The sequence below is a fragment of the Ciconia boyciana genome, chromosome 20, assembly GCF_034638445.1.
Source record: "Ciconia boyciana chromosome 20, ASM3463844v1, whole genome shotgun sequence".
In the NCBI taxonomy this organism is placed as follows: Eukaryota; Metazoa; Chordata; class Aves; order Ciconiiformes; family Ciconiidae; genus Ciconia; species Ciconia boyciana.
The window spans coordinates 8,473,974-8,499,899 of record NC_132953.1 but is presented as its reverse complement, the minus strand read 5'-3'; the positions used below and the strand labels follow the sequence as shown (position 1 = coordinate 8,499,899).

General features: G+C 59.4%; 1 protein-coding gene across 2 annotated transcripts in view; it reads right to left on the bottom strand.

Moving 5' to 3' along the window:
- BCL9L (BCL9 like) overlaps positions 1 to 25,926 on the bottom strand; it is a 79,640-nt gene that overhangs the window by 45,012 nt on the left and 8,702 nt on the right. The window contains exon 1 of one of the 2 annotated variants that reach the window (XM_072884682.1): positions 8,869 to 8,971. The exons of the other annotated variant lie outside the window; for it this stretch is intronic. The gene's annotated coding sequence lies outside the window, so the exon portion shown is untranslated. Of the gene's footprint in view, positions 1 to 8,868; positions 8,972 to 25,926 lie in introns of those variants that run through there. 2 annotated transcript variants of the gene reach the window in all.

Below are 25,926 nucleotides of genomic sequence, written 5' to 3'. Positions count from 1 at the left end.
AGCAGGACCGGCGCGAGGCTCCTTCCACCCAGGGCCATCGCTGCCCACGTCTGATGCTCATCCACCGCGACTGGCAGCAGCTGATGCCTACGGATCGCACAGAAACCTTGATCCCTCCCGCCAGAGAAGCTCCACAGCTCCCCAGGCCGCTGCAGCTTTACAGGCTCCAAGCGACACCCCCGTCCCGGTCCCCGCTGATGCCTTTTTACCACTGGAAAGGGATCTGGGACACTGTGAGGAGACGCGAGGAGGATGGCGAGGACCAGCCTGTACCCCCAGTGCCTCTTCGGACAGAAGTGCTTGTTGGGAGGTGAGCGCTGTGACCGGTGGGCTCTGCTGAGGGAAACCAGACAAATGCAAGGGCCGACCTTCAGCACCTCCCCGAGGGGGTGTTTATCCAAAAGGGAGGGCTCCCGGCTCCCTTCTCAGCACTGTCTTACCAAGGGAAGGCAGCCAAGTCACAGCTTATTTTGTGCCCTGGTTTCTCCTACTGTAACGTGGTTGCTCAGCCGAAGGGGCAAATTACACAAGACTGTCCCTTTTGGGTCAAACGTCGTGCTGGCGGCACCTGCGTTCCTACATCCCTGTGCCCACCAGCACCCTGCCTGGGCGCTCTGCCGGCCCCCCGTCACGGGGAGACCACCAGCCCAGCATCCGGTGGCGGTCCTTCCCACGAGCCTTGCGGACCGACGTGCAGCGCATCCACGTGCAGGAGCCTCCGCCTGCAACCTCAGTAGAAATAAAACCACTGCCATTCAGAAAAAGTGTAATTAGCAAAGATTAAACAGCCAGTAGCTATGCCGGCAGCTGGGAGGGAAGACGCAGACCACCACCTCCCTGCAAGAAGAGGAGTCTCTGCTTCCCTGCGCCCGTCATGCACCCTCCGAGAGCCCTGGGGGTCTAGCCCCACGCTGTGCCCAGCTCCGGCAGGAGGCACTGAGCCCGCTTGCCCCTATCACTAGAAAGCGTATATACCGCAGTATACAAAATCCTTCCTGTCTTCTTTTCCAAACCCATCTCGCCCCCTCTCAACTGGGACCCCCTCATAAAAATAAGAAGAGACAGGCCTTTCCTGGCATTTCCTTTTTCTGAAAAGGCTGTAAAATTTTCCAAGCGTAGCCAGAGCCAGAGCAAAGTTTGTCAGGAGCTCAGCTCATTAGGCGGCTGCTCAAGGAGCCCCGCGGGAGGCGCAGGCTGCATAATTCAAAACAGCTTGGACCCTGGAAAAGAAAATAGAAACCAGGCTGCGAGAGCGAGGGGGGCAGCTCCGGCTCCGGCGCAACCCCTGCTCCGGGAGCGCCCCATCCACGGGGCTCGAGAGGAGCCCCGGCCCCAGCAGAGGTGCTGTGGCCAGCCCAAGAGGAGCTGGCACCAGGCAGAGGAAATTCCAAGCCTGTTGCTTCTGGCAGCCGCGCCGGGCCCTGGCTAGGACCTCGGCAACCTGGAAACCGGCTACTCAGCAATTTTCTTGCCATCCAGAGAGCTTGTTCTGAACCACAGTTTCACTTCCCCCTCCCTGCGTCGCAGCCCAAGAGGCAGGGAACACCAGAGGCAAAAAAACGTTTGCTCAAAAGCTGTCGTGACCGAGGCCCCCCCAAACTGCTCTGCTCCGGGACAGCAGTCTGGAGCTGCTGCCATTCCCCCCGTTGCATCTGGGGGCGGGGAGAGCAGAGGAAACTTGCTTGGACCAGCCCTAGGTCTCCCCGGTTCCTTTTGCTCCTTGCCAGAGAAAAGTTCAAACAAGGCTGCACAGAGGCAGGACACAGGCAGCTTTCAGCCCAGCCTAACTGCCGCGCTTGAGGCTCGCCTGTGGCCGGACCCGCTCCGTTCAGGCCCCGTCTGGCCCGATCCTCCGCTGCAGACCGGCGCTGGAACGAATCCTGCCAAGGAAGTGGTGAAAGCTCCAGTGCTGCAGGGGTTTCCACAGCCTTGGCCAGCGTGCTGTCGGGAAGAGTCGCCCAGAGATGCAGCCCTCGCTCTCAGTTACTGCCCTTCGGAGCTCCCCATCCAGCTCCTCGCTGCCCTGAGCCCGCAGACCGCCAGGGCCGCAGGAGACCTACAGCGTGGCTACTCAGGACCCTTGCAACCGCCTTTTTGTAAGCCAACATCCTCTACTGATTGCAGCCTCACACCGTGCCTTTCCCAAGAAGCCAGGGGCCCAGCACTGCGTAACAACAGAACGAAGCAACAGTCATTCCACCCGCTGCTGAAACCCCTTCCCCATCTGAAGGGGAGCACAACTCTTCACTGATACACAGCTATTTAGCAGGATCTTTCTTCCAAAGAGGATACTGACAATATATTTTCTATTAGGAAGACTGCAGCGGTCCACAGAGTCCCTGCCTGCCAAACCAGGCAACCGATGCCTACCCGATCATACAGTTACCGAGCCCTGAGCGGCGAGTCAAGGAAGACCGTCCACGAAGCCAACCTGAGGAGGGGACAAACTGCAAGCAGAGAGAAACAGCTTCCCTTAACTTAAACCCTTAAGAGAAACCTGGGTACGGCCCTCCAAACACGGGTACGGCACTGTGGGAGAACGGCATTTCTCTGCAGAGCGCATGTCGGACGAGGACCACGGTGCTCCTTGGAGAACCGGACGCTCAACTCGCTAGCCAAGGACACGCGTTGCGACTTCTGCTGTAACCACACCAGTCGTAGCTTTCTAACTTACAGTTTCCCCAGCTGGGCAAAGCCTGGAGTTGAGACCCTTGGAGACTGGAAAGCTCACAGACGCACCAAGCATTCAGGATCCTTCACGACAGAAGCTCCTGACCGCTGGCTCCTCAAAGGGCTGGCAAAGCCCCCTTATGCCTGGACTCGAATAGGAGGCTGAGACCCAAAGAGGCAGCTGAGGAGGAGCGGAGCGATGAGCAGGAATCGGGAATCCTGGCTTCTAGCCCTAGCTCTGCCCCATATTCCCTTCCTGTCTTTGGTTAAGTCATTTCCTTTCACTTTTCCTCCCAGTCTCTCTTTCAGAGGTGAAAAAACCAAGGCCTTGCTTCTGCAGAGCGCTGGAAGCCTCCTCTGGCCTGTGACAGTGCAGAACATCGCTACCGGCAGAAGCTGCAAGACACCCAGCGCGCAGGAGTCACGCTGCTCGCACAGACCCCAGCAGAGCCTGGCACTTCCTGTGCTTACATTTCGAGAAGCGCAGAGTCTGTAAACAGTCAGTGCCGCACAGCATCTTCTACACAAACCATATCCTGGCCCGTTCCTCTCCTTGGCCACCACAGTAAGCGGCCGAGCAAGGAAAAGGAAAGCTGCTCAGCTGAGCCACGGCAGCAGGAGCTGCGCAACCGCACACAGCATTGCTCCGGACAGCCCGCCTGCAAGGAGGTGGCCCTCCACTCAGTAGCAGCAAGGATGGATGAGGGAATATACAGCAACGAGAGAAGCAGGGTTAAAAGGAAAGGGGAAAAAAAGAAACAACCAACCCAAAACCAAAAACCAGCCCAACCGTCAGCCCGAAGAGGCGGGCTGGAGCAGAGGTGCCCGAGGAGCACAGCCCTCCTGCTCCCTAGCAGATGGGTCCTGTGGCCTCCCACATACTTCAGGGAGAGGGAAGACCAGTAGGCATAGGCAGGAACAAGGAGCACTCTGTGGTTTTGCTCGGTATTTCAGGCCATCTCTCACACAGGAGGAGCTCTGCTTCGCTTTCCAAGTCTCGCCCTCTCTGGCACGGATCACAAACCTGGCTTCTGGCCCAGGACTTGGCTCCAGCAGAGCTCCTCACCAAACAGGGTGACGCCCCACCTCTGGGCACAGCGCACAGCCCAGTCTTAAAGCCATCTTGAGGCTATTACCCCAGCATCAGAAGAGGCTCCCCATCATCCCCTAGCTGGGATTCAAGGCATCTCAAGTCACAGCTGAAAAAAAACAAACCCCAAACCCAGCTCCTACGCCTGGTGGAAGCAAAACCCAGCGACAAAGTGCCATTTTCTCTAGCAGCTCCGGCCGAAGCTGGCAGAGGATCTGCCCCCATCGGGGAAGCGCAGTCTCCCAAAGACGCCCAGGCACAGCTAGCACGTTCCTCTGCCTGCAGCTGCCCAGAAAGACGCAGCAGGACAAGATGCCAAGCGAAGGCCCTGCCCTCCCGTCACTGGCAGCACGGAGGGGCTGGAAACCACCGCCTGATGCACCCGTCTGGCAATCCAGCAAGGACCCTGGGATACAGGGTAGCCACTTGTGCCCAGACACCAGTAGCTGCCGAAGAAGCGGCCTGTCTCTCCAGAAGGAGCTGAGCAAGTGGGAAGCCGGCCTCATCCCACTGGCTGTGCCCAGCCTGGACACACACCCAGCGAGAGCAGAGCAGGTACCCACTCGGCTCTTCAGGGTGCCGCAGCCCATCATCCTCACACCGCTTTCTCCAGCAGAGGGTCGTGGCCAGCATGAAGGCAACCCTGCCTGCTGGGGAGCTGTGTCTCCAGTGGCCCGTCCCACGCCCTGGAAGAGGGGCAGCAGGAGCGCAAGGTGGGAGGGGAGGTCGGGGTCCAAGCCGGCGGGACTCGGAGCTGGGCAGGACGCCCAACAGCAGCACACCCGTTTCCAAGGCTCGGTGAAGGCTTCGGTTAGCCGTGCCGAGGTGTCCCGTGCTCCTTCTCCTGCCGCACCAGGGACCGGGCTGCCCAGGGCACCGACAAGCACAGCTCTGCTCGCCAAGGACGCGGGGAGCGCGCAGGGCTCCTGGCAAGCCGCCCCTCCGTAGCGTGGCTCTCCCTTAAATCAAAAGCAGGTGCCAGTGACACTAACTGCTTCCTCTACGCTGGCTCCCGCTGAGTACAACCCTGTGGCAACTGCAAGTGCCACCGTGAACCGGTCCCAATTAGAACAAAATCCATCACCCTCTCCACCTCTGAGTTTCAAAGAAAATCAGGTAGGAAGAAAACAAAACCAGCTCCCCATTCCCAGGAAGGGCCTCGTGCCAAGCAGATGACCTGGAACAGGCACCACGGAAGGAGGAAGGGTGCCTCTCACCCGCGCCACGTGGTTTGGCTGGTGCTGCCTCCCAGGGAGAGGCCGAGGAAGGGCAAAATACAGCAACAGAAACCATCCCCACCAACCTCCGGTAACTGTTCCTGGGCACCTTCCACTCGGGGCTGCCAGGGGTGGTGTTCGCAGAAGGGAAGCCAAACCAGAGGAGCAAAGACCGACCTGCCGGAAAGTAGCACGCAACTTCAAAACAGAAGTCGGGAAGAACTGAAGAATATCGTTTCGGCCGTCCTCACTCCCCGCACCACACAGAGCTACAGGAAACGCACAACTGGAAGCAAAGCGGCTGCAATGCCTCCTGGGCCCCTTGCTCCAAGACGCGTGTATTTGTCCACAGCTTCAGCGCTACAAGAAACCTCGTAGGGTAGTTTTAATCTCACGGAGATCAACTACATAAAGTCAGTATCCAAAGCTCCCGTACCCCCTGGAAACACGGAACCATGCGCCAGATCACCAGAAAACGCACTTGCCAGTCAACATCTTCCTGGGAGGAAAAGAGAGCTGAGTGACACCGAGTCCTGACCTGCATTAGATTTTGATCTGCCAGAAGAGTCATGCTGGCAATCCTCCTAGCTGATGCAGCTTAAATAACACCGACAAAATATTGCTGCATCTGTACATCATATCGCTATGATATCTCTATCCTTTGTTATATCATATATCCATCCATGCACCTACATACCACGTTTCCTGTCGGAAATGCCAGGAGTCGTCACAAAGGTAGCACAAGTCTCCTGTGCTCCCCTTCGTCCAGGGCACCGGCGCGATGCTGGGTCTTTGCCAAGAGAGCAGCAGCACAAGGAAAATGACGTTCGCGGGGCAAGCTCCGGGCTGCTGCTCGGCTAAGGCTACGGGGGACGGCCGGCATCCCTGGGAGGAGGCACCGACAGCAGCTCAGGAGCAGGCTCACAGGTGGAGCAGAGCCCCGACGCATTCTCGGCCAGGAACAGCAAACTCGTGCTTTTCCACAGGGGACTTACAGGGGCCAGAAGAGGCCTGCTTGGGAGATCCGTCAGCCAGGGTATTTAAAACTGGATGGAGCCCTAAGGAATTAAGAGCTGGAAGCCAGCCTGTGCCATCCCCAGGAAACGGCTAGACCCGAGCAGCTTAAAACCCATCGTAGCAGCTGGAATACACAACTAGTGCCAGCAAGAGCACATCTGGACCTCGGGGGGACGCAGACACAGCCTCGAGCGCTCCAATGGCTAAAAACTTTCACTCTTAGCAGCAGCCGAGCCTGACACAATCACCTGAGACAGCGCAAAGAAGCAAAGGCTGCCCCAATGTCAGCGCTGAACTGGACACCGCACCGACAAGAGACGGGGCACGGAAAACAATCCCAGGACCCATCTTTTACTCGGGACTCTGCAACCAGCTGAGGATGCCCGGGGTAAGCCAGGAAGAGCAATGCCTCTACAGCAGTAAGAGACAGCCACCGGTCGGGACACAGCTGATGCTCCCCGCAGAGGGAACCAAGAGCCTCCTCTCTAGCTACCGCTCCCTTCCGCACCCCTCCACGCAGCAAGCGCTGCTGGGAGGGAGAGCGCTCACAGCATTTCAGCAGGAAAGAACCGCAGCGGTGAGAAGGACAAGCAAAGTTTTTCGCCCCCCAAAACAGCAGGTACGGAGGACGTGATGTCAGCCGGGTTGACGACTCGATAGAAAAGTCAAAGGCTGAGTTGAGCTTGGACCTTAGGGACTCCCAAGCCAGCGCAAGCAAGGTCCACAGCTCTATGGGCTTGAGTTAGCCTGGAGCTGAAGTGCCACTCCAGCGCGTCCTCGGCCGCTGCCCTGGAGCAGCGCAGCCCAGCGAGCTCAGTACTTCCAGCCTTGTGATGGCCCAGTCGCTTCACGCAGCCACCTGTCCCCTCTGTCACACAGTGACCAGAGAGCCACCTTCCAACAGCAAGACGGCGAGATGCAAAAAGTAGAGGGCTTTCAAGTACAAAACATAACTATTTTACTTTCTTCAAGTGAACAGCAACTGTGGCTTTGCATTTCTGAGTAAGCTCTCCTTTAGCTGCTGCCTTTTTTTCTTTTTTTTTTTTTTTTCCCCAGTGGGGGGGTCTGGAAAGAGGAAAGAGACTTTCAGGGGCAGGGACACGTAGCAACACCTACAACGCTGCACCGCACAAAATACCAAACACCATTAAATGGATTTTCTAGGTAACGAAGATACGGGTCAGGGTGGTGGGGAGGCAGCGATCGCACCATCTGCCCAGCTAAAATGGCAAAACAGACGTTAAAACACAGACAAAAAGGTTCTAGAGCATTTAGGGTGTGAATGCTCTGGAAGAAGTCCCCGACGGAGTAGACAATTGCTGTAGAGACAGCGCACCGATACGCTCGTCTTTCTACCAAGGAGAAAGAGAGAATCAGGCAACAATGTCGGCCCGGTGATTTTTGCACTAGCACCAGCCGTGGCTGTGCGTTATATACCCACGTGTGGCGGCAGCCAGCGTTATCGCAGGCACCGGAGTCAAAGGAGGTCTTGCTTCAGCACTGACACAGACTCGCTGTACGACCTTGGGCAAATCGCTTCCTCCGTGACTCACTTTCCTTATCCCTCCTGCCACCAAAGTAGCAAAACAAGGCGCACACACATCCCTTAGCAGAGACCTGGCGACTGACGGCTGGAAGGAGCTGCATGTCGTTACCGCGTGCCTGGCACGAAACAGCGTTTGGGCAGGATAACGAGCGGCAGCCACGTTTGCAGCGCGGATCCCGCAGGTCAAGAGCGCGCAGCTAAGCCTCCTGTAGCACCGCTCTGCGGGGACGCACCGCAGCCAAAGGCGCGCGGTTGTCCTCCGTGCCACGCTGTCGGTGGCCCTTTGCCTCGCACAGCCAGGACACAACCGTATGACACCGCAGCCCGACACCCTGTCAAACAGCGCTGCCCCCAAGGCGCGCAGACGGGCGCGCAACACCACGACAGCCTGCCCTGTCACGTAGCATTACTTATGTGTTCAGATATGCATCCTTCTCACATTTCTACTCCAGCAAGTGGTTGCTAGCAGAGCGGGGCTAGGACAAGTTCACCACCTGCTAAAGACACGTCCCTGCTACAAGGCAGGGAAGGTTTTGTTACATCGGTTCCTTCCTGCGCGCGAGGAAAGCACGCACGTATAGCGTTTCCCCCCTTTCTCCTCCAAGCCGACCGCATGCCTGGTTTACCTCAGGAGGGCAGAGAAGCCCATCGAGCAGGACACCGCAAAGAGAGGGGAGAGGTCTCCCCGGCACCTCGGATGGGCTCCAACAGGAGCGTTTATTTAAACGCCACGCGAAACGCAGCGAGTCCGGATACGGGAACCCCAGTTCCAACCCTCCCCGGGGCTTCAACGGCACCGATAAGGTCCTGCAGAACCCAGAGCAGCCCCGGTAAAACCGGGCGCAGTGCGAGTAAGTTCTTCGCAGCTAGAGCGGGGCCCCGCTCGAGGCTCTCCGGCGCCGGAGGAATGCCCAGCGGCCGCAGCGATGGGTTAGGAGGACCCAGGCAGCGCGGTGCCCGAACCGTCCGAGCAAAGCGGGAAGGGCCGCGGGAAGGGCCACGGGGAGCGGGGGCGACGGCCAAGACGTGCCCAAGGAAAGCAGGAGCGCGGGCAGGCCGAGCCGGGGCCGGTCGGGCCGGCGCCGTCTCCCCGCCGAGTTCTCGCCGCCCCCCCCCCCGCAGACCACGCCGCCCCCCGGGCGCTGTACTCCGGCGGCTCCCCGCTACCCGCGGCGGGCTCGCTCCGCGGCTCCCGGCGGCCCCCCGCGCACCGGGACGCGCCCGGCTGACAGCCCCGAGGCGGGCCCGGCCGCCGCCGGCCGCGCGGGCCCCGGCCCCCGGGGCGGAACGGTGGGGCGGCGGCCGCCCGGGCCCGGCGGGGCACTCACCTCGGCGGCGGCGGCGGCGGCGCGGCTCAGGGCAGGCCGGGCGAGCCCGCCGGGGCGGCGCGGCGCGGCTCCGCGGGCTGCTGAGGGCCGGCCGGCGGCGCGGGGCCGGCGGCGCGGGCCGCGCTCATGGCTCGGCCGCCCGCCGCGGGGCGCGGGGCCGGGGCCGGCGGCGGCGCTGCCGGCGGAGCCCCCCGCCCCGCCCCGCCGCCCCTCCCGCCGGCGCCGCCGGCCCCAGCCCGCGCCCGCCGGCGGGGGTGGGCGTCCGGCCGCGGCGGGCCCCGGCTGCCCGCCCGGCCCCGGGCCGCGGGCGGCTTCCCCGCGCTGCGGCGGGCGGCCGGGCGCGGGCGGCGGGCTGCGGTGCCGGCGGGCGCGGCGGCCCGGGCGCGGGCGGGGACGCCGTGGCGAGGGGCGAGGCGCTGCGTGCCGAGTGCTCCTTTCTCCGCCGGAGCCTGAATAATCATTTGGAGAAACAGGATCATTCACTTTCCTCCGAGCGCGGAGCCAGGCGCTGCCCTGTCAAAATAAAAGCCCCGCGCGCTGATTAACCGCTTCCTCGTCGCGGGCGCCCCGCCGGCCGCCCAGCGGCCTGACGGGGACCAGCACCGCGCCGGGCGGCGGCCGGGGGCCACCCCCGCCAGCGGGCGGGCCGGCAGCCCGCGCCCGACGGCGCCCGGCCCCGGCCCCGGCCCCGGGGCCGCCGGCGGCCTCCTGAGGGGCGACAGCGGCGGCCTCCTGAGGGGCGACAGCGGCGGCCTCCTGAGGCCGAGGGCCGAGCCCCCAGCCCCGCGGCCTCTCCGCCGCGTCTCCCCGGCCCTGTGTGCGAGACCCACCAGGGCTGGCCCCAGCCCCTGGGCAGGGCAGCACGTTGCTGTCTTTACCAACACGTTTTCCGTGTGTTGACCACCCTCCTCCCCCGAGCAACAGGCTCGTACACCCAGGAAATCGAAAGTCGCCCTTCCAGGCTAGTCACGGGCCAAGAGAGCGCCATCCGGGACCGTGGCTCCAGCCTGCCCCGGGGGGAAGACTCGGGACCAGCCACCCAGAAGCTCCCGCCACGGTCCGCCTCCGGGGGATGCGGAGGATACCGGGATACGGGGGTCACACGCCTCGTCCTGGCGTGCTCTCGCGGACGAGGACGCCTGGAGTACACCAAAGCCAGGTCCCGAGCCACCTCCAGGGCTCTGGGACTTGGTCGTTGCCATCGCCTCTCCAGAACGCCGGCCCCAAGCTCAGACCTTGGCAAGACCCCTGTGGGCAAGGCCCTCATTACACTTATGAATATGATTAATTAGGTCCAATTAACTGTACTGGCATTAACGATGTGAGTCACAGCTACATCGGGGTGGGGGTGACAGGAGTGGGAAGAGGCAGCTGAGACCCAAGGAGCAGAGGGAGGAAGAAGACGAGGCGGCTGGGGACAGGCGGGTGCAGGCTCAGGTGGAAATCGCATCCATCCCAAGCACACCATCGGCTTCAGCCGGGCGGCAGGAGCTGCTGCGCCCGGCTGGGGCTGCTGCTACTGCTGGTGCTACTGCTGCTGCCGCCGCCGCTGCCGGTGCTGCAGGCAGGATGCAGCTGAGAGGACCCAGCTGGCTCGCTGGCTGCCGGTGCCTGCTCCCTCCCCCCTCGCAGGCAGAAGGGAGCCGCACAAGCGCACACCCACACCAGGCCCTTGAGCCAGTCCACCCGCTCCCGGGGGCTGCCGGCAGCATCCTAACCGGGATGCGTCACCTTCCCGTCTGCAGCGCACCGGCGGCTCGGGGGCGGGCTGGGGGCAGGGACCCCTCGGCAGCACCTCCGAGCACTGCGGAGCTGAAGGCGACCCAGAGGACAAGCGCTCGCCTCCGCCGACGGGAAGCGGCAGCCCCGCTCGAGGACGAGAACACCCCTCGCCCTCCCCCGGCTCGCGGCGAGGAGGCCGGCCGGCCCCCGGGCAGCGGGGGCGGGACACGGGGCGGCGGGCGGCAGCGACGGCGGGACCCCCCCGCACCGGGGCCGCCGCGGCGGGGCGGGCGGCAGCGCCCCCTGCCGAGGGGAGGGCGGGCTCCCGGCGGGGCGGGGCGGGGCGGGGCGGGGCAGCGCTCCTCTCCTCGCCCCGCCCCGCCCCGCGCGGGCAGGACGGCGGGCAGCGCGCGGGCAGGACGGCGGGCTGCGCAGCGGCCCGGCAGAGGCGGCGGGCCGTGCTGCCGCAGGGCCAGGCGCGGAACTCGGCCGAGCAGAGAGCAGCCCGAGGGCGGGGGGGCACCAGGGACCCTTTGCAGGAAGCAGCATCGAGCATCGTTTGCTCCTACCAGCCCCCCCCTCGTGGACCCCTGCCCGGGACCGGCGGGGGGCAGAGAGGCCGTACGTCTCCCTGCCTCGCCGGTGAGCTCCCGAGCGCCTCAGCAGCAAGCAGTGACGCATTTTCAGGCTTCCATCCTTCCCAGGAGCAGCACTGGGCTCCCGTCCCCGCCGCCGGCACGCACAGGCGCCGCGGGCGAAGGACGGTGCCCAACCACGGCTGTCTGGCACAACAGCTCGGTGCCGGGGCAGACCGGCGGCTCCTTCCCCCCAGTGCCAGCCTGGTGCAGAGGGGACGTGCGGAGCCCCCTGTCCTCCAGGCCCTCTGGCTGCCTCTCCCCCTGCTCCTTCCCTTCCCCGCAGCCTCCCAGGCTTTCTCCATCGCAGCCCCTCGCATCTCTCCCAGCCTGTGCACATGAAAGGGGCAGAGCGAGACTGGGAAAGGTCAGCGGGAGGACCAGCCGCCGGCGGCTCAGCGCTGAGCCTCGGTCTTTAATTAACATCTGCCGGGCTAGCTGCCCTCCCTACACTTGACTCCCAGTTTCCCCTTCCCTCCTCTATCATTACGCCCACGCTAGGAGAGACAGGGAGGGGAGGAGACAGGGAAGCAGAGTCCTTGGAGCTCCTCAAAGCCTCCCTCTGCCAACACCACCGCAGCAGCAGCTCGTCCCAGGAGCTGCGTGGTACATCGGCACGTTAGCGAGCCCCCGGCCGAGATGCCCAGACCGGCTGTTACCTGCCCCTCCCTTGCACGAAGCCTTCCTGCCTTCGGGCTGCAAAACATACACCCAGGAAATCGAGAGCCGCCCTTCCAAACCAGTCACGGGCCGAGAGAGACCCATCCGTGACCAGGACTCCGGCCTGCCCTGGGCGGAAGAACTGGGACCAGCCACCCAGAAGCTCCCGACACGTTCTATCTCCAGGGGACGCAGAGGATACCTGGATACAGGGTCACAGGGATTGGCCTCATCCCGTCATGCTTTGGTGGATGAGGATGTCTGGACTATGTGGAAGCCAGGTCCCAAGCCACCTCCAGGGCTCTGGGACTTGTCCGTTGCCATCGCCTCTCCAGAACGCCGGCCCCAAGCTTAGACCTTGGCAAGACCCCTGTGGGCAAGGCCCTCATTACACTTATGAATATGATTAATTAGGTCCAATTAACTATACTGGAATTAACGATGTGACTCACAGTCAGCTGGAGCTGCCGCTTGGCAAAGCGTTTCCCCGGTGGCTCGCTCCAGTCCCAGACCAACCCCCAGCAGAGGCCCCGGAGGTGGAAGAGCACAGATGAACTGGGATGAAGGAAACAAGCCTGGGGCCGCAAAATGCCCATTTTAGGGGCAGCCCTCTGCTTTGCTGATCCACGTAGGTGCAAAGCAGGGAGCCGGTGGCAGCTCCAGCGTTAAATCCACAGACCTGGCACATGGACTCATCCCACGTTCCCTCAGAACGGCAAAGGCCCAGCGAGGAGATGGAAGAGGCTCCGTTACTGCTGCAGAGGTAGACTCGCCTAAAAACATCTTTTCAGCTCTCCCCACGCTGCCCTCGGTCCTGCCCATCCCTACACAGACTCCTGGCCACAGTGTCCCCTTCTCCCCTCAGACGCTGGCACGGATCCTATCCCACAGCCTTGCAAGTCCCTGCCGTGCCTCCATCTCTCTCGCGCTGTGTCGCAAGGTCTCAATCCCACTTCTGTTTCGATGGTACCACAAAGCTGTCGCTCAGGGAAAGGGGAAAAAAGCCAACCCAGGAGAGGCCCCAGGTCTGTGCCCAGCCCTGCAGCCAGCCGGGGAAGAATGGGCTCCCTCATTCTGTGCTCGTTGGAGTTTGAGCAGGGCAGCCGCCAGCAGCAGGCAGCTGCGAGAAGCCTGCGCTACCTCTGCCACCTCTGCAGCTGCCTAGGCAGCCCATGCCGCTGGCCAGATGGACCTGGACAGAAACGGGAGCGCCCGGCTGGCTGCTCTACCCCTTTCAAATGGGATCCCAGCCCATTCCGTTCCATTTGCGCTGACTTATTAACCATCACATCTCCAGCGGGCCAAGGCCATTCACCCACCGCAGCCAGAAGAAACTGGGAAGCGCAAAGACAACACGCAAAGCAACGCAGCCAGCCAGCCACGGTCTCCTGCTCAGCACCCTCACGCCAGAGCTGGGCCCTGGCCCCCCTCCATCCGCTGGGATTTTCCTATGCTGCAGTCCTAAAGGCAAAACACAGCCTGTGCTGGAGTACCAGAGGAGAATTTAATCAAGCTGAGCCGTCCTCTTCCCAAATGGAAATATGCTGCTGCAGCCACAGCACGGCTGACACACCATCGTCTAGCAAAGACAAACTCCTGACACGGTTCCAGGATCGCAAAGACGCCGAGGCTCGGGATCCTGGATGCCTTGCTATTTCTGCAACGTCAGATACGCTCGTAATGCCTGGACGGGTGCAGGCACGATGTAGCTCGTCAAGCCTTCTTCCCTTCTTGTGACTCTCGTGCGCTCTGAACACCAGCCTCATCCTCCTACCGCCTCAGACGCTCGCTGCAGCCCGGGGGAAGTCATCCCAGGTCTGCCGCACGGCACGCAAGGCCCTGCAGAGACATTTGCTTTGCTGTCTCTGGTCTCGGTACGTCGCTGCTGTCCAGAGCAGCCTCTGGCGAGTGGCAAGGCAAGAAAAGCCTGAGGTTCACTGGCGCTGGAGCTAGGAGGGAGCTTCTGCCCCTGCCACCCGGTGGGGCTGGGAGAGCCGGAGCCTGTCAGGCAGCCTGCAGGGCTGGGCAGCTGCCAGCAGGGCAGGCCGCCGAGCCTGCTGCCAGCAAGACCTGCGGGGCGCAAGGGGTTAAACCATTTAGCGAGGCCACCAGCGTGATAAATGCAGCCATGGGCAAAGCCGGCGCCTCCCACTGCCACCCAGGGCTCGGGCTGGCTGGGGAGCGGGAGGGTGGCAGGCAGCGGGGTGGGCAGGCAGGCAGCAGGGACTCTTATCCTGATACGGCGCCTTCCTCCCGAGTGCGGGTTTGGAAAAACTGAGCAGACAGGGCTGGCTCTGAAATCGCAGCGGCTCGGTGACACAAAGCCAGCAGATCCCTCGCCCAAAGGACGGGCAGGCAGGCAGGCGGGCAGGCAGGCAGCCGGGTGGGCCCGGCCAGCACCCTCGCTGCAGGAGGCGAGCCTGGCAGGGTGCAGGCAGGCAGCGAGATTTCCCCTCCCCGGGGCATTCCTGGCCGGCTGCGCAGGCAGAAGCAGGCCTGGCGCGGGCTGTGGGGGATTTCGGGTCTGTGCAAACAGGCCGGCGGCTCTCGGCCCTGTCTGGCTGCTGCGGTCGCATTCCTCAGGTCCCCCTCCGCGCCGAGGCCGCGCTCCGCTCCGCCAGCCTGCCCGCAGCCCGCTGACCGCAGGCGGCCAGGCCGCTCTGGTCCCTGCCTGCCAAAGTGGACCCCCAGAGCGGCCTTGCTCGGCACGTACAGCCTGGGCAAGTGCGTGTCGCAGACGGGCAAATCTTCAGGCGTGTGCACCAGTGACGGGTGTCAGGGACGGCACCGGGGCAGACACGCTTTCTGTGGGCATGCATGAGCGCGTGTAACTGCAAAGCGCAGGAACAGAGCACAGCACACGGGTGCCAGCCCCGGAGCTACACTGCCCGCAGAGCACCGGCAAGTCTGTGGGGCATCGTACCAGGGGATAATGAGATAGTCAAGGATGGTGCAAGAACGGCTTTTGCTGTCCCTGCTACTACAGTGAGGCAGAACTAGGAATGGAGTAATCCCTGCCTTTGATTTATTTACTCAGCGCCTTCGTCTCCAGGGGACTCCTGGAAGCTTGGTCACTGCAGACACTCAAGCCCTGTGTCAGCAAGTCCCAGAGCAGAGACTGGGAGAATTTTCAGGGAGGTGACAAGCCTGACACAAATTCAATTGTATTCAATGACTCTATTGGTATTTGGGGTCATAACAGGAAAAGTTAGCGAGCTGCTGCCTTGCGCCATCTGCCAGCATGACAAGCACTTGTGTTGCTGGTAGCTTGGCCTAGCACTTGCTACCCCCATTCCCACACAGGCAGTCTCCGTTCCCGAGACAGTCATGTGCGTCTTGGTGTGCGCAACGCCTCAGCCACACAGCCCTCTAGCTGGGGGAAAAGCCTCTCCCCCAGCATCTCGGGGCAGACCTGCTTTGCAGGGAAGCAGGGCACGCCAGGCTGACGCAGCCAGACTCACCTGCATCCGCACACAGCTGCCCGGCCGGACCCATCTGTCCTGCGTGCTCTGGGGAGGGCGACCGTCTGAGCAAAGCCACAGGCTCTACTTGTGTGTTCTGGCTCCGCTCCCACGGTTTTCACCCAGCCCTTTCTTATCCACGCCCCAGTCTCCCAAAACACGCATGCATTTACGCAGGTCTGACGGTACTCTCCTGCCAGAGGTGCCGAGCACCTCAGCCGACTGCCACAAGGACTCGACAGGAGTTTGGGAAGAGGAGAAGGTCCTCCTTGCTCGGACCACCCCATCCCTGCCCAACTACTTGTCGCTCGCATTTCTGTCGCGTTTCCTCTCCCGCTCCAGCTTTCTCCGCCTCCCTTTGTGCTCTCCAACAAGGTGCCCTCTGCATCCACCCCTACGGACACGGAGGCACTACCGGACCCCGGCCTGCCTTCTCCACCGCAAGGCCAGTGCGGTGCTGGAGGCTCTCCCCGCGCTTCCTCCCTCTCTCCAGCGTCAGTGTTATTAAACATCGAGGCTATCGCCTGCAGCGGAAGGCACGCGGAGGGCCAGCTTCTCCAGCCCCGGGAGCAGCCGTCCAGCCCTCCGCTGTGCGCGCAGAGGGACGAGAGGGACACAGGCGGGGAGCGCGGAAGGGCCCTCCCTCGGTGAAGGAGGCCGCTCTGCACGCACCAGCCGCCCTCACGCCGCCGCCGGGACACGCCGGCGCTTCGCGCCCGCAGCCGGCGCGGGGCCGCCCCAGCGCGGCCTCGGGCAGGGCCCGCGGGCGCCGGCAGAGCGAACCGGGCCGCGGGCCCAGCCGGGCGCGGCGGGACGGCCGAGGCGGCGGGCTCCCTCCTCAGCGCCGGCAGCGCGCGGGGCTGGCGCCGGGGCTCGGCGGCGCCACCTGGCGGGCGCGGGCGGCGCAGCGGCCGTGCCCTCGCTCCCGGGAGCCGCGGGCGGGGCGGCGGGGGCTCCCCGGGCAGAGCGGGAAGGCGCAGCGGCGGGCAGGCGGGGCACGGCCCGGCCAGGCCCTTCCCGGGGCCGGTCCTGCTCTGCTCCTCCACGCGGGGAAAGCGGGGCCGCTGGCGCCGCAGCCCCGGTTTTCCCCCCCGGACACCCGATGCTGAGAGGCACCGGAGGTGGGACAAGAACCGCTGGAAAACACGTTGCCTTTATTTACCCTCTTTTCTCTCTCCGATGATGCAAAGGCCGCGCTCTCCGGGGCTGTACGTGACAGAAGAGCAGCGTGCGCGCAGCAGAAGGGGATGCTTTCATTAAAAAACTGCGGCTCCGGTGAAAAATGCCACACGGAGCTTTAACGTCCAGGCGCAGAAGCGAGGAAAGGGATTTCCGCAGCATGCGATACATCCTCGTCCCTGTGCTGGAATATGAAGAGCTAAACGAACCCCACCAGCAGCTTACAGCTGGCACCCGAACCGTTAAATCAAGCCTTCCTGCACAGACAGCCCTTCTCGAGTATCTGTGTAACAGGTACCTCAATGCACTTTACAACTGCCCTTTGTACGGTGCGGACGCTGAGAACCAAGCACCAAAATCCTCTCCCGGGTGGAAGACAACGCGAGGGGTTGCAGGAGAGTCGCGTGTCTGGCAGCAAAGGCCGGCAGAGCGGGGCCACCAGATACAGGGGTTGGCCTGGCCACGGGTAATGAGGCGAGCCGGGCGCTGAGGTGCTTGGCCAGGACGCAAACGGAGGCGGGAACGGGGTTTAGACGGGTAGAGAGGGAGGGAGGCTGCCAAAGCCCTGCTGGCTCTCCAGCAATGTAACTAGACAGGGCGAGGGAGAGTGGTGAGGCTGAAGCAGCCTAGCTGCAAGCCCCACGTGGGACTGAGTAACAGGAGGAGAACCCTCCTACGAAGGGGCTTGGGGAACCTCTCCCCTCTGCCACTGCCCCTGCCCTCTTCAAATGCAACCTCTCTCCCCATTCAAGCAAATGTGCTGTACTTGAACGCGCCAGGGCGCAATTACTTAAGGAACAAAGAAGCCAACAAACGACGGTTCGTTAAGATGTAGTATCGCAACTGTTTGCGACTTTCTGTGCGCGTCTTAACCTACCAGGCCAAAGCACAATTTTCTCGGACAAGGCAAAAGGCAGAAAGGAGGTGACAGTGCACGAGCCTGGAGCAGCATCTCCTCCCTTACTGTCTCTCAACCACACAGCGGTCTTGACACCAGCTTGGTCTTTGCAGAAACAGGCAGGAAAATCCCTCAGCTACAACGAAGAGCTCAGTATGTACCACCCTGGTGCTGGCTTCCCAGGCCACCAGAGACAACAGTGGACTCAAAGCAGGAGAGACCCTCGGGATGAGCGGGCAGATTCGTGGACAGTAGGTCCAGGACTCCCTTTCATAGCTGCGGGACGCAGAAAAGACCAAGCTAAAGACTACACAAGCAGTGTTACGTCATCCAGTCCCTAATGGTCTGGCCATACTTCCCCAGTTCCTCCCTCTAACCGCTGCCTTCGTCCCAGTTATCAGAAGCCTTGCAAGCTTCCCCATCCTCTGACAGCCACAGCTCTGTGTCCAAGCTGGAAAAGGGGAAGGGGGGGGGGGGGGGGAGGGAAAAAAGGAGTTTTTCCGGAAGCCAATGAAATGCAACTGTGAACATAGTTCCCATGGTAACAGCAGGATCCAGGGGAAGAAAAGGGAACGTAAATTGGATTATCAAGGGGATGAAGAGGGAGGGACAAACGAACCAGTTGCATCCACCAGCCCCGCCAGGCCGCTCAAACGCCACCTGCGCAGCGTGCCCGAGTACCGAATCCCCTCCTCACCTCAACGCCTGCCCAGAGAGCTCCCTCTGCAGCAGTTCGCTCTGCTCCAGAGCCACCCAGCGAGGCGAGGTCCCCGCAGCACAGCAGGGCTCACGGAGGTCACCACGGGAGTCCTACCACCACCGCTCCCAGCCCAGAAACTTTCCCCTGAGAGGAGCAGTTGCCCTATAATTGATGCAATATATTACTTCCACTGCCTGACATCTTAACCATAAATGAGGAGGCGGCTCAAAAATGCCCTGAACATAAAAAAAAAAATCAGAGAGAAGTAACTCACGAGACCCAAGATTTATGCTCCTCCACCCACAGGGGAAACAGAGTACTCCTCTGTGACATTCTAGCAAGGACTCGCACTTTGCAGAGCGAATACAGTGAAATCAAGGCAGCTTTCAATAAAGCCAGGAGAAGCACAGCAACTCGCGTCAGATGGATTTAAACCAGCACACCCAACAGCAGCAGAGCCTGTTCCAGCAGGGTTCCCAGGCTTGGGAACAATCTTCCCAGCCTGAGAAAAGATTACAGCATCTCAGCTGCTCTCTAGATCTAGCTCTCCCTGCACTGCTTAGGCTGCTCACTGCACACTCTCTGCCGGTGCTTCCCAGCCTGGAAAGGGTTAAGTCTCAAAAGCACCTCCTGGGGTTTTGCTACTTCTTTTCTGCTTTGTTTTATTTCCTCAAAGACAGAGATCAGCTGCCTGGATCTGGCTTGACCTCAAGGCAGAGCCCACAGCGGCCCTCTCGGCAGCACAGATTGCCTGTGGGTGGGGGGGGGGCACGGGAGGGACGCACAGATTTGCTGCACTGGAGCCCTTTTGGAGACGGGCATGAATATTTCATGACAGGGAGAGGATGCTTCAGCAGCATCATGCAGATGTGGATTTGCACTGTGCTGTCAGGGACACAAAAGGACAGAGCCCCGGGTCAGCACTCTCCGACTCCCGGGGAGCCCACCGAGAAGAGAAGCCCCCCAAGGGTAAAGGTACCTCCTCTGCCCACGTTTGCTCTGCAGGGCCAGCAGTATGAGGAGCCACAGGTGGTGCCAGCAGCTCCTGCACAAACCTGCCCTCCTCTATTGGCAGCAATATCTCGGCAGAGAAAGCTGCACCTTGGCCTGAGCTGGGGAGGGTAGAGGGACAGCCCTATCAGTCCCCAGGACATCCCTAGTAACAGAACGCCCCGTTAGAACGCTGCAGCGGCCCCAAGATACAAGATGTAACCAGATGGTCGTTCCTAACTGGAGCCCAGGTCTCAAGAAAGGCACAATATGCAACTGGAACCAGAAAAGACATCTCTAGGGGGGCTGGACTGCATTTGGCACAAGCTGTGTAGACGCCCTTTGATTCAGGCGCTCAATACAAGTTCCTCCATTCAAAAGGAGAGCGAGGTTTGAGATCCCTGTTTTGACTCTTCGCAATATGTAGAGCGGGTCCTGTCTAAGAGTCTCTGAAAGTCTGGCATAAAAGGAGCACTTGTGTCTCCAGAGCGCGTATAGAGGGCAGGAAGAAAATGGACTGAACAGCGCAACGCAGGACTGCCTGCAGCAGGACTAAGCTCCTCTCTGAAACTCTTGAGCATGATCCAACAGCAAAATTCTCAGGGGTGTAGTATCAAAGTATTCCTAGGGGCAAACCTGTGTGGAAGGAATGACCAGCCATCCAGGTTCAAGCCCCCCAAAATCCAGCCATGCAGCAGTGATGCCAACAGGAGGAAAGAGTAAGATTTCAGCAAGGACCACAGCTCTGGAAGTTAATTGAGACAAAGCTGCTACACTTTTCTTGGACATAAATTTGAGTGGGAGGTGTTTGTTACTGCCAATACATTTTCCCTCATACACAGTTCTTCCACATGAGGTTGAACCGTTAAGCGTTGACAGTGCATCTGTTAAGATTGGCTCTAGAAACCAAACGTTCTTGAAAATAGAGAGAGAAACATGCTGTGCTTGCCCTTCGTCTTCCCAGCCATCCAGCTCCCAGTACCATGGAGAAAAGCCACGTGGAGCAGCCCACCTGCACACGGACGGCCCAAGAGCGGCCGTGTTTAAAGCACTCCTTTGCGTGAAAAGTGCAGCGGGCTGAGGAACAAGAAGTTCCCCAGGGATGGCAAGACTCGGCGGAAGGGCGGCACAACAATGTCAGGCTTGTTTCTACTGACAATATGAGGCTTTGAGGAAAGGTTCCGCAGAAGATCTGGGAGAGGGGCTCTTCCCCGTATTTCAGATTCCTCTCCCGCTTTGTGTTTTCTTTTTACAACGGCATTTCTGTCCTACCTCCCACAGCAGCTACCTTGGGCTTAGAGCAAAGAGTGACTCTGCTTCTTCAGAAGGACCCTACACCCAGCAGATAGCACTGGCATCACCACGGACTACAAGCACTGGAAGAGGACATCCCTGCAAACAGAGGAGGATGATCTTCCTCCAAGGTCACAAAATCTTTTCTTCAGAGGAAGAAGAAGAAGAAAAAAAAAACACAACAGAAAGGCCAATGCAGCCTCCTCACTTGACTCCCTTTAATTAGTCACCATCTGGTTTTGAGAAGAGCTGTCAACCAACGTAGAGCATTTGGCAAGCTTCCTCAGCTGCTGCTCTCCTAACTTCAGTTCTTCTTGGAAATGCTTTAAGCCCCGAGATGCCAAAAGGAAATGAAAAGAAAAGCAAAAGAGAGAGTGCGTGAGTGAAGCAGAAGAGCAAGGATGCAGTATAACCTAGCAGACAGGGCAAGACGTTCCCCAGTTCCACTTCTAGGTCGGGGAGCAAACTGCAAACGCTGCCGGCCATCCGATAGCCGGGAAACCTCCCGCCCAGCCAGCCACACGGGAGGAACTGCAATACCTCAAGCACCATATCTTAAACGAGCCGTTACAAATCCCTCGACATTTTCCGGAAGTCGGGCTGCTCAGTTCAGCATCCTGGCCAAATTCCAACTTAGGCAGTGACATTCTATCTTCCTAAATTCCCTCCCTCACTTGAATTTCTTCTTTGTCCCAACCACCGTGCAACGGCACCGTGCACCTCCAGTTACACGTGCTGCTCCAGCACAGCGTCCATTCACCAGGACAGACACGGACAATCTTAAAAACCAAATTCATCGTGCTCTGTGGATGAGAGCTGCGACGCTCTTCCTCGAGTTTTGCCCTGGTTCTGCCTAATGCCACACTCTGCTCAGGTAGGGGGGTGCTGTTCTCCCCCAGGAAACCCACAGGTGCAAAGGAAGCGTTTCACCTAGCTTTTGGATGGAGCGAGGAGGCATGCTAACCGTTCTGCTCTGCAAGCTCCCAGGCTGCCTCGCTCTCCAAGCCACAGAAGCTCAAGTCCTCAGGCACGCTCTGCCAGCACGAGCCCTTTTGCCTTTTCAGGGAAGCAGCCGCACTGGTAGCAAAGCTGGGCGGCAGGAGCCGGGCTGCAGCATTTTTGTGAGCGCTGCCTGCCTCATTAACATTCAGCACATGGCTCAAGCAGCTTTTAGATTACTCCTTCCTGACTCTGGGACCTTGCGCGTGAGTCAGAGGCTTGCACATTTGCTTCCCCTGATCCCTGCGAGCCCCCAACACATGGCAAACTACGTTTTGAACAATTCCCTTAATTTCTGCGCGTAGACAACCACCTTCTCACTTTCACGAAGAAGCAGTCATCCTCTCCTCCTCCAAACAGCATCAGGCGCGCACCCTCGTTTCTCACAGACGCGTTCAGATTTTGCAATACCCTCTTGTAAGCAGGTACATCGGACTCCCCTACGCTCACACCCTCTCTACTCATTTCCACCCCGCTTCCTATACGGTGACTCAGCTTCCCATGAAGCACGTGTAGAAGCCAGCTCCCTTTCCCTTCTCCAGACCCATGGTAATGGGGTACGGGCACAGCTGAAGGAGCAGAGTATCCTCACATTAAATACGTTAATTCGTAACAATTGTTCCCCTGCAACAAACAGGGCAGCTATCATTTCCCGATGCGTTTCCGCAGATCTGCCCTATGCGGCAAAGGAGTCTGAGATTCACCAGCCCATCAGAGCAGCAGAGCTGTAACCTTGTTGACTCCTGACCCGTGAGAAAAAAAGCAAGCATTAAATTCCTTGTTAGAGCATCTGAAACCACCAGGGACCCACACCTGATCAGCGTTCTCACACATTTCCAGAGGGGCAGATGAGCAGGTTTCAGCTGCCCTGATCTGCACAGAGCCATGGATGTTCTCACTTTCTGTCTCAGGAGCTGCACGAGGCTTGGGCTCAGCTGGGATGCCCACCGTCGACAGGGCAGTGGGAGCTTGGGAACTCTCTCACATCCACTTCTTTTAAGAGGATGAACGTGCTGGTCTGACACTCTTGGCACGGAAAATCCCCATGCAGGGAACAGGGAGGCGCCCGGGCAGGCGACAGAAACACACGTGGGTCGTCGGGCCTGGACCATCTTCCCGTGAGCCTCGACAGGGTCAATTTACACCAAAGGACCAAAAGCAAAAGGCTGTGGACACTGTTCCTCTTTTCTGTTTCCCAGCCTTGGCTGGGGAAAACAAAGCTTTGCCTTTATACTAGACACTCTGCTCCAAGCCACAGGAACCCCTGCACAATACTTCCATCTTCCACACTTCTCCTCTGAAGCCTTTCTTCCTTGTCTATTAGCATTATGCAAAGTGCCCAACTGCCATTGCCAATGAGACTTCAGGCAGAAATCCATCTACTTCTCCCCTCCAGCTCTTAATTAACATGTGGACTTTAATTACATTTCTCATTTTCACGACAAAATATGTCTCTCTCCTCCACCTGCCCCTCCCCGAGATCATTACAAGAGCTATAATAATAATAATAATAATAGTCATCCATCTACCCTGAGAGCGAGGCGGGAGGCACCTGCTCCATCTTCCCAAGCTACCCCATCCCACCTAGCCCCCGGTCACTCATTCCTCGGAGAGCCGCATGCCCTGGTCCCGTTCCAAGGGAGAGGGGTGGAAGCGCTGCTAACAGGTTGGCACAACATATTGCCAGGGCTGAATGGTGCCTGCAGGCTTTGGCTGCAGTGAAAGACATGACAAGTCAAGGATGGACATGGAAACAAAGACAAATCGGGGAGGTATTAGGGATTCTCTTCCTTTTCAACTGTAAGGATGGGCCACCCTCCTGCTGAAGAAGCTCCGTCCTCACTATTCGTACAAGGTGCAGCAAACGCCACTAGGAAGCTTTGCAGTAACACTCAGCTGGTTCACAGACCTATGCGGTAAAAAAATGGGAAAACTTTCTAACAAACCTCCCCATCCTCACTGATCCAGCCACTAGAAAAGCAATCACCTTAGTGAACCACAAAGCACCTGTTTCCCGGGAGAAAGCGAAAACCGAGAAATTCTTCCCTATCCAGCCAGATGGGAGCAGGCAAGAAGCTGATACGATTTACTCAAGCGTGGACCTTGGCGCATTCAGGCTTTCCTGAAGCTCAGGCGTTTGTCTAAAGGTAACTCAAACTGCTACCGCCCTCCTTGCAAGTCTGGGAACCTCACCCAGATGTCATCTATCACGGCGGGGAGACTGAGTCCTGCACAACATCAACCCTGGATTTGCAAACTCAAAATCAGAATTGGCTCTCAGACCGACTATTTTATCCAAATGCTCAAAATTCACAAGTCAGCTGGTGGCTTTGTCCACTTACAGAGGTCTGGGAAATGAGATATTCCTTAGTTGTTACTTTACCCCTCAGATTTTTCAGTGCTCGTCGAAGACTTAATCTCTAGCCCTCCCGGCAGCAAACAGTAAGGGAATACTGAACTGAATACCAAGCTATGCAATGTTTAGTTTAAACGTTGTAAGTTTGAAATGCTTTAGTTTGCAGACAGACCGAAGACAGCAAGCTGCCCACCTCTTCCATTGCCAAGTTCTGAAGAATTAGCAATACTACACAGAGCAGACATGACATCAGGCTCTTGGGACAGAGGCAATAACACAAGGGCAGCATCGAGGCAATCACAACACGAAGGAGATACAAGAAGGACTAAAAGTATGGCCCAGAGTCCGCAAAGCAAGGACTGCACGATCCAAACACAGGGCTAAGTGCATCATGCATAACTTGGACAGAAAGAAGAGCTCACAGCAGAGCTCCGTGCAGGGGCAGCGAGCACGCCACAAGCACAGACGGCATCTCTGCTGCTCGCAGAAACCCGTATCCCTCCTCAGAGTCCAACGACGCAAGAAAACCAAGTAACTGCCCGAGCAAGAGAGCGCCGACGAGCGCGGCAGAAGGGAGAGGATGTCCCTTTAAATGTGACTGAAGTGGTGTCAATGGATCTGCCACGGTAGAGGAGTTAATCCCCCCCCAGCCCCTCTCAGCCGCTGTGATGGGATAATTAGATGCGAGGGCTCGGCACAGATGATGCTCCAGTCGCTTAGCAACTCGTGGTTTCCATGGCAACGGCAAAGCACAGCCTTCGGAGCAGCAAGTGAGCAGTGCAGCAGGGCAGGGAAAGATGCCTGAAACTCCTGCACTGATCCTCTCCTCCAGAATCACTCGGAGGCCTGGAGGTATTAGGGGAGGGAGAAGGGGGTGCCTTAAAGAAACAACATCCCTGTTTCAAGCAGCAGTAAAAAGAAAAGGGGTTTTGGGGTTTTTTGGGGGTTTTTTTGTTTGTTTTTTTTTTTTTTAGACTAAACTTCCAGTGACACGGCCCTCCTCAGTGACCCTCTGCTAGCAGGACAAGCAAGGATGAACCACACAGAGCGGTCTTACGCAAAGGCTCATGCCCCGAAACGTGGGTTGTGTCCTATTATAAGCAGCTGAATGCGATTCCAGCATCCGTTCTCGCACCCAGGGGCTGAGAGGTGCACACACACACACTAAGGTGTTTAGCTTTTCAGCGCTGTCCCATAAGAAGCCGTGTACAGGCGTCCAGCCTGGCCCTGAACCAGCAGGCAAGAGGAGGTTTCCTCGTTTCCTCTCGATTCTGCAGCTCCGCAACACGTACAAAAGTGACACCGGCTATAAAGCACGAACAGTCTCGCCAGAATAACAGAGATCAGATTTATTAACCGTAGCCCAAGTCTGTCATCTGGTACTTCCTTCAACACTACTAATTCCTACTGCTTTATTACTGCTGCTCCCTGCACCGAATCAGCACCCCACCGTTCCCGAGCGTCGCAGCCATGACCTGCATCTCTTCTCACTAAATACCGCACGTGCCGGCAGCGCAGCTGCACTGCTGCCAGCTGCAATCTTGTCATCTCGCGAGCTGAGCGGAGACAGGCTCTGTTTGTATTTTGACAAGAGAGCTCTGGGACACTGAGGGGGGGTTCTTGATGCCATACTAGGTGGTCTTCGCCCCCCTCACATAACACAGGGATGGCCTGCATCGCTGCCTGCTTGCAAGTGACAGCCTTGTGCGTCAAAGCTTTGCAAACATCTCGAGGCCTGATGGCACAGAAGGGGGTGCAGAAACTCATACTACGAAGACAAGCCCTGCTCTCCTATCCTACCCTCCCCTCCATCCAGCCCCACACTTGTGACAGGAACCGTCCCTTGCAGGGACAGCAGCAGACTGCGTGCCTTGGGCACTGGCTGCAGCACACACACCCGCTGCTTTTCTTCTCCCTTTCCCACCTGGGAGGAGACTGGCAGCACGTGCTCCGCTCCACCGTGTGCCATCTCTTCTTGACAGAAAGCACGTAAAATGGAGAATAGGGCAGACCCCTCCCTCGGGCAGCGGCCGAGCCAGGAGGCGGCACGTACTGCTGGCGTGGGGCAGCCAGACCAGGCTCTGGGACCCCCGCGTGCATCGGTCAAAGCCACCGACTCCGAGATGCTCTGCAGCTCCTTCCTCCCCTCACTGCGCTTGTTACTT